Raw genomic sequence first — 7328 nt, 5'->3', positions numbered from 1 at the left:
TGTTTGATGCTGAACTGTCTAAACTGTGTGAGCAGCTTTCATGGCTGCTCTGTGTTACTCTCCAGCCTCAATGTAACTCAGTCTTTTCCTTCTTACAAACTAGAAAACCTTTTTTTTCAGCTTCTCCACACCTGAGCTGTGGCTAAGGTGCTACCAGCATGCAGGCTCGGTCACTCTCATTCAACAATTACACTTGTCACCCAGACTAACACCACTCCACAACTTCAACACTAGGTGGTGCTAAAAGACCACATACAGTGAGATTATCACTAAACGTATGCTGTGTCTGACGATGACTTGGGTTTTTATTAACTGGCCACATAAGCATGATTAGCTGCAGTTCTATCTTTGTGTAAGAGACTCAGCAGCAGATTAGAACCAAACAGAAACATTTCTACTTTTTCTGTAGCGCCAGCTGCATGCGTGGAGCCTAACCTCCGGTGACAATGAGACACAGACAGTGTGACTGCTGTGACTTTACATCTGGGCCTCATTCACTGACATTAGTGAGATATGACTGAATCTATATCACACTTAAAGCTTTCTGTAAATAAAAGAATCAGTGAAAGCGAGGCACTTCAGTCGATTTTAAACACAAACTCTGAACATAACCTGCTCCGGACCAGGATATAGGTTCAGCATCAGTAACCATGGGGATGTAGCCAGGTAAACACAGAGCTAGACAGAGACAGACAAACATTTATGCTCACAATCACACATCTCCAGTTAACCCAGCAGGCATGTTTTTGGACTATGGGAGAAATCAGAGTATCTGAAGAAAACCCACACAGGCCGCTGTATCAGCCTTATTTAGAGAATTATAATCTAATTAGATGATAAAGTAATAAATTATTTGATATTTTAACAATTGTTTATAAGTCAACAATTACAGTTTAAAAAAAAGAATAGAAAAATCAATAAACACTCAATAAATCCTTTTACAGCTGAAATAAATGTAGACAATGCCAGGGGAGGAAGTAAAACTAAATCTATGACTCCAGAGGCGATAATTACACAAAATAAAACAGGAAGTGAAAGTAGCCCTAAATCTCTACATTACCAAGTACATGAAGTACTTTTTATATAAACAAACATGACTATGTCAAATTTTATATAGTAATTCAAAGTCTAATAATCCACTCAAAAGTAAAGAAACGTTCACCTGACAGCTCTATTAAGGTTACCTCTTTATACAATAGTATAATTCACATTTTAAATGATAATCTGTGGAAAAGTTTGAACCCTGACCTGAGATTTTCCACTGCACCCTGTGAACTCTTTAGTCCAGCAGACAGAAGCTTCACTTCTTAATCCTGCAGGTCATTGTTACTCAGGTCCAACTCTCTCAGACCTGAGACCTCCCTGGCAGGAGCTCTGGGCTTCTTTGCTTAGGCTGCTGCCCCTGCGACCCACATAAAGCCGAAAAAGATGGATGGATGTTATGTTGAGAGTTTTGAAAGGCGCTTTCTTAAATTAAAATGTATTATTATTATTATTATTATTATTATTATTATCATTATTATTATGATGATGACTCAACTTCTTCTTCCCCACTGCAATTAGACTCTTGAACAGCTGACCTGTTTTGAACAGTAATAATCATTTTGCACATCAGATCATCTTGCATATTAAGGCAGCATTTTAAGCTCAGTGCTCTTTTGCACACACGTGTTTCACACTTCAATTTTTTTGTCTTTCTTTTGTTGTCTTCATTTATTTATTTATACTATTTGTATTTTATCTGTTCTATTTCTATTTGTATTGTTAATCAACATCTGTGTGTGGACAGCAAAGAAAAAACTTAATTGCACAGAGAAATGCTTTTTCTTTGTACACATGACAATAAACGCTTTGAATTTTGAATCTTGAATTAAGCACTGATTCATCCACTGAGGGTCAAACTGCACACATACATGAAAACATGATATTTATCTTATAAAAACATGATGTTTATTATTCAAAGGTGTTTGAAAGCCTTTCCAGGTGAGTTTGATCCAGGAGAGTCTGAAGCCAGTGTCACACAGAGACTGTGCAGAGACTGTAGAAGGACAGAGCAGCAGCAGAGTAGTCCAGATCCACTGATGATCCTCTGTTAGATCCACAGGGACACACAGAGATGATGCTGGACTCTACATTGTGTCTGACAGTGGAGCTGTTCTCAGAGCAGTTCACTCTGCAGCACTGCCAGTCATCTGCACTTCTTCTCGTTCCTCTGTCAGTCACTGCTGAATGAAGCTCTCCTCTCCACTCCACCTCCCAGTAACTTGGCCCAGTCAGAGCATCTCTACACACAAGCTGCTGCTGCTTCAACTTCTCTGGATCATCAGGACACAGCTCATCCTCTCTCAGCACACACACCGTTCTCTTTAGTGCAATGATCTCCACCTGCAGAGAGAAGAAGGTAGAGCAGAGGAGATAAACTAATGTTTCCAGAGACTCTGCATCACTCACCAACAGCTAATGAGCTGTCGGTGAGTCATGCAGCACATCCAGTATAAAGAGCAGCAGGGACTGTACTAGGACTCATTGTTGGTTCACTTTTTCTAATCTTTGGATTTATATAAAAGTTGATGAAAATGTTTTTCACTCCTAGTTTTAGTTTGGATTTTAATTCATTGGAAGAACCTTGGTCTGTCCTCTCTGAGCTCTTTAGGAACCCGAACAACAACCCCAAAAATCCAGATGGACGGTTCCAGCTGTTAACTGGAGGAATTCCATCCAAACATCTGCTCTCACGACATTCTTCCTCACCTATAGACTGTATTCTTCACTGCTTTAAACTTGGAAATGAATGCAGTCATTGGTCTGTGTGCTGCTTTGTTCAGAGAGCTGATTGGTTGCTGACAGTGTTTGACCCAAGCGTCTGAGACATTGTTATGGTGACCATAAAGTTCCCCAAAAGACAGAGAGAGGGAGTGTTTGTCTCCAATCATGAAGCCTGTCACCATTCTGCTCTTACTGCTTCACTGAGAAGCTGCAGCTTTACAGGAAACACTGGATCTTTATTTCATACTGACTGTGTTTAGTACAATACTGCTGAAAGCCCCACCCACTCACTCCAACACTCTACTTACACCAGAGTCTCCAGTCTGTAGTCTGGACTCTCCTTAAGATCAGACAGCTGCTTCACATCTGGATCACTCAGGCTGTTTCCCAACAGGACAAGCACTCTCAGATGGGAGGGGTTGGACTTCAGCACTGCTGACAGATAATCACAGCTGATCTCTGACAAACCAGAGCTCACCAATCTGTATAAAGAATGAAAGACATAAGGACCAAAGATTAATGTGATGCTGAATCAGCAGAAGACCTGGACACATTTGATTCCAGCTTTGATATCATTGATTTCAATGAAGAGCGTTGTGATTTTAGGAAAGGGCTGGTAGGCTCTGAGAGTCACACTGATGAGGTGTTCCTGTGTAAATCTCTTAGTGGGATCAAAGAGAGAAAAAGCCCTGGTCCTGATGCTGTGGGAGGGAAATGATTGTACTGTGAGGAACTGACTGGGAGATTTTCACACATTTTCCAGTCCTCCTTGGAAGAACAGGATGTTCCCAGCATATGGAAATAAAGGTTAAGTGTCCTATGGCATTCAGTGATGATGGTCCTGTGGCCCCACCCCCTCCACCTCTTTTTAAAGGAACTAACTGTAATCTGAAGGCACTAGTGCCTTAAAGCAAGAAGGTTGTAGGTTGAAGCTTGTCAGCTGGGCCTTTCTGTGGAGGTTGGATGTTCTCCCACAGTCCAATGAAATGCTGCTTAGGTTCACTGGTGATTCTAAATTGGCTGTAGGTGTGGATGTGAGAGAGTGCTTCTCTGTCTCTTTCTGTTGGCCCTGTGATGGACTGCTCACCTGTGCAGGTGGACCACACCTCTTGCCTTATGACAGCTAGGGCACAGGCTCCAGCCCTGTGAGCCTAAGCTGAATAAACAGTTAGCAAAAATGATTCATAGATGGCCTGAAATTCCCCAGTTAGCAGTTTGGTAGATAGCTATGACATGCTAATCACATCCAGCAGCTGTATTCTAACTGTAAGCTGATCCGTGCTGAGCAAAAGCACTGGCACTTTTTACTATACAAATTGCAACCTTTAATAGAAACCTATTGGTCAGCATCTTATTAGCCTGCTGCTAGCGTCATTACACAGAAAACTGATAGAAACTAACACAGTGCATAAAGAATAAAGGTAAATGTGATGATTTAAAGCCTTTGAAGTGCTTCAGATGATCTCTGTCCACTTATGTCTACTCATTCATTCATGTAAGCTATCTAATGCAGCTTTGATCTTCACAGTCTGCTTTATGAAACTCATTCTAACCCTGAATGTCAGAGTGTTCGTCCTTCTTCTACAGACTGCTGTCTGTAAAGCAAACCGCCATTTTGGTTTGGATTTCAGTGTCAGACAGACTTTAAGTTGGAATGAAGAGTTTTTGAGTTTCATAGGGAATTATCGAGTGGAGGATTTTTGAAATGTGATCACTGTTCTGCTACAGTCAATGGACTAAACCAGAGAAGAAGAAAACCGACTTTACCATGAAGATCCTCAGTGTGGATCAGTATAATATACGCCTTATGTCTGCAGTTTAGTGTCAGCACAACTTTCACATTATATTCATCTCAGCACAACTAAAACCTGGTGACTGACCTCAGAGTTTCAAGTCCACATCCTGGACTCTCCAGAAAACCACACAGCTGCTTCACTCCTGAATCCTGCAGCCTATTGTTTCCACTCAGGTCCAGCTGTCTCAGATGGGAGGGGTTCGACGTCAGTGCTACCGCCAGATAATCACAGCAGATCTCTGACAAACCACAGCTCTCCAATCTGTATAAAAATGAAAGATGTAAGTTTATTAGACAAAGTGTGAGCTTGAAATCATTCAGTGTTTCATAATCTGTTCAGAGCTGAAGAAGGTTCAGAATGTAGAAGTTTAGGAAATGGAAACTCCAAACAGCTGAAGCCAACAGGAAGCAGCTTTAAACAGGAAACTGCAGAGTTTTCAGACTATATGGCCCGATGCAGCCAGTTTGGTTTTGGAGATTTGAATCTCTGTTCTCATCTCATCTACTTCCGGCACCGTCTCGGATGGCAGCCTGTCTAGCATGCTCTCTACAATTGAAAATTGCTTTCCCCTTTCTTTCTTTTCCTCTTATTTATTTATTTTCACGATCCTGGGTCTTTTGACCCAGCATTTTGGAGTTTTGGTTTATTCTGATGCTTATGGTTTGTTTAAGTTATCTATGTTCATTTGTTTATTAGATTCCCCTTGTGTTTTCAATCTCTGTGAAGTCTCGCTTGACCTTCATGTGTTTCATGTCTGTGTCTTATGTTGTCAAGTTCATGTTGTCATGTCTGCGTCTCATTATGTTTCCTGTTTTATTTTGTATGGGTCCTGTGTTCCTATGTTCAATGTTTTTAGTTTTACTCTCCCCTTGTGACATCCTTGTGTCCATGTGTGTCAGCTGTTTCCCCATGTGTTCCCACTTCCCTCATTAGCCTCCTGTGTGTATTTAGTCTGTGTGTTTTCAGTCATTCCATGTCAGGTCATCTGTTATTTCACGTCATGTTTTCAGGTATCCATGTCAGTTCACCATGTTTAAGTTTTTTTCATCTCTTAATTTTAGTTCACACAGTTTAGGTTATTATTTAGTTTTCAGCCACACCCTTTGTTTGTACCTTTTTTGCTAGCCTTAATAAACGGCTTGCTTTTTGTTAATCCACGTCACGTTCTATTTTTGGTCTGCGTTTGAGTGATCTTTTGCAAACACATACATTCTGCCTCAGCCAGACTGTGACATTTCTTTTTGTCTACTTAGTTAGTTTTTCAGCTTACACTTCTTGTGTAGTCAAGAAATTTTTATCCGTGTTTGGACGCGAAACTCCGTGCAAAACTACTCAGATGACCACGACGCCACGCTGCCCCTTTGTTTAATGCCGGGACTAGCTGCTGGGACTCAGTCAGCACAGCCATGTCAGTGTTCAGCATGAGATCCCTGCGGTGATCAAGAGAAACTGCTGCGGCTGCAGAGCCGGGAAAGCACGGAGACTGAGGAGGAAAAGATTCCGTCCTTCTCTGGACTGGACCACAAACATGGCTTTTCCTATGAAGGCGACTCAGGTCTTTGAATATTGGTAGGAAAATGCTGACCATGTTCTATCACTCGGTGGTGGAGAGCGCAGTGTTCTTTGCAGCAGTATGCTGGGGCAGTGGGGTGAAGACAGCTCATGCCAACAGGCTGAACAAGCTGAGTAAAAAGGCTGGTTTTGTCCTGGTCGTCAGACTGGAGAACCTGGAGGAGGTGTCTGAGAGGGGAATGCTAAAAAAGCTTCTTTGTATCATGGACAAACCCTTTCACCCCATGCACGCCCCCATGATGGCCCATCGGAGCAAACGCAGCAAAAGACTCATTGCCCCGAAATGCAGAACTGACCGCCACGGTAAATCCTTTGTACTGGTGGCAATAAGACTGTATAACTCTTCCTAACTCTGTAGGTGATTTTACTGAGACTATTACCAGTGTTATTCTGTTCCCATTCAGACCGTGCAATATCACCCAACAGTACCTTATTGGATAATTGTTTTATCTCCCCATCATACGCTGCTACTCCCTTTTATTCAATTGCACATTACTATGCCACTTTAGAATCACCTGCACTGGTAGTTAAGTTATTCATTCTCCAGGATATAGTTATATTGTTTACTTCGATAGAGTCATTTGATACTATATTTTGCACTATCCAACTGTATATTACTGTATACTACTATTCTTATTGTATATATTGTGTATCTTATTCATCTGTTCCTCTGTCTCTCTTGCTGCATTGAGCATGTATATGACAAAAGAATTTCCCTCGGGATAAATAAAGTTATTCTTATCTTATCTTATCTGTTCTGTGACTAAGTCCTTGAATCATTTCTTCCAGTTTGTCCAACAAGACAGACTAAGCATTGGACATGTGTTGTGGCTCCATTAGTGAAGCTTCCAAATGTGATGTGATGGCCCCTCTGGGTCTGTCAGATCACAGCACTGTAGAGAGCTCAAACTGAGCACACAGTTGTTCCAGTCTGGACCAAAGACTAAATACTGGAACTGGGGGACTGCTTTGACTGCACCCACTGGGACTTTTTAAAGGCTCATGTTCTCACTTAGATCATCTATTTCTACTTACATTTCTTTCTGGGTTCTATTGTCCCTAATAAGCAGCCCTGGATTAGTAAATCACTCTAACATGTTGTCAGGCAGAAGAAGCTGTCTTGTTACGAGGGAGAGAAGAAAAAGATTGAGGCACATGATATTGTTCAAAGAGAGGTAAAGCCGCTAAAATCAG

At 41.5% G+C, this 7328-nt stretch overlaps 1 long non-coding RNA gene across 1 annotated transcript; it reads right to left on the bottom strand.

Moving 5' to 3' along the window:
- Positions 1–893: 893 nt before the first annotated feature.
- On the bottom strand, positions 894–4693 carry LOC116309434. Its single transcript, XR_004198625.2, has 3 exons — positions 4647–4693; positions 3075–3248; positions 894–2385 (listed from the first exon to the last, which is right to left on the bottom strand). It is a non-coding gene; the product is annotated as an uncharacterized LOC116309434 (long non-coding RNA).
- Between the last annotated feature and the right edge of the window lie 2635 nt (positions 4694–7328).

Source organism: Oreochromis aureus, linkage group 3 (genome assembly GCF_013358895.1).
Source record: "Oreochromis aureus strain Israel breed Guangdong linkage group 3, ZZ_aureus, whole genome shotgun sequence".
NCBI classification, from domain to species: Eukaryota; Metazoa; Chordata; class Actinopteri; order Cichliformes; family Cichlidae; genus Oreochromis; species Oreochromis aureus.
The sequence above is the reverse complement of the archived record's forward strand: the minus strand, read 5'-3'. Positions and strand labels throughout refer to the sequence as shown.